Source organism: Anoplophora glabripennis, unplaced genomic scaffold, assembly GCF_000390285.2.
Source record: "Anoplophora glabripennis isolate ALB-LARVAE unplaced genomic scaffold, Agla_2.0 scaffold4423, whole genome shotgun sequence".
Taxonomy (NCBI): domain Eukaryota; kingdom Metazoa; phylum Arthropoda; class Insecta; order Coleoptera; family Cerambycidae; genus Anoplophora; species Anoplophora glabripennis.
The window spans coordinates 5,234-6,389 of record NW_019420541.1 but is presented as its reverse complement, the minus strand read 5'-3'; positions in this window follow the sequence as shown (position 1 = coordinate 6,389).

The window sequence follows — 1,156 nt, the reverse complement described above, 5'->3', positions numbered from 1 at the left end:
AAAACACATTTTCTTGTGCATGTGAAATTAATTAAACCCTGCATTAAAGAAATCTCATATGAAATAACAGTTCAGGTAAAAAAATTTTGCAAAATACTTAGTTATTGTTAGTTTAATAATTATTATTAGAAAAAAGAGCAAAACAACTAAAACCAAGAGTCACTTAACAACAGTCAATAGATAATTTAAGAGAAACAATTGGATGACAATAAAAAAAAACAAGATTTTTTAAAGGAAGTAAATTTCCATTTTCCTGCAACATATCGACATACTCGTCATTAGTAGGTATATTTTCACTCAAGGAATATCTGGTATCATTTGTGCCCCGCCATTTAAATACACCCTGTATTGGATTATATTGATTATACCTACGTCAAATTTCAAAGAACTTCAAATTAAATAAACGCTACTTTAAACGATTTTAAACACCTAACTTGGATTATACTAATTACATGTTACTTCAAGAAACTAAAACGAGATAAACGACACTACAAACAATTATAATTGATTTTGGAGCTAGAGCTTGAGAATAATGACTATACGTTAGACATCGCAGAATTACAAATGAAATAAAAGCTACTGCAGATAATTTACAAACGTATTTAGAGCCAGAGCTTGGAGAAAAGTGACTCCACGTTAGATTTTGAAGAACTACAAACGAAATAAACACTAATACAAATGATTTTAAACACTTAGCTCGAATTATAGTGGCTGTCGAAGAACTACAAACGAAATAAGCATTAGAGTGAAATTTCGAGAAACTATATGTAAATGTAGTTCTAACTTTTTCCTTGCAACTACAAACTATTTTAATGAAATCAACCGTCGGAATTGAGTACCGTCAAATTCGGTGGATGTTTTTTTAAAGACTACAAACAATTAAGTAGAAGTAGAAGTAGTAGAAGTAGATCTATATAAGAATTGCAAACTGAAAAAAAATAAAAATCTTTAAATCGGGTGCCAAGTTCAATAGCCAACTTTTTTTTTATTAAATAGATCTTGCCAAAGTGTATCCAATGCGTTGTCTGCATAATTCAAACCCATAGCCATCTGCGACCATTTTATGGTGCAACAATTAGAGAAATAGAATCAGTTTTTTTTTTTTTTTTTTTTTTTTTTTTTTTTTTTTTTTTAATTTATGAACACCCTGTATATT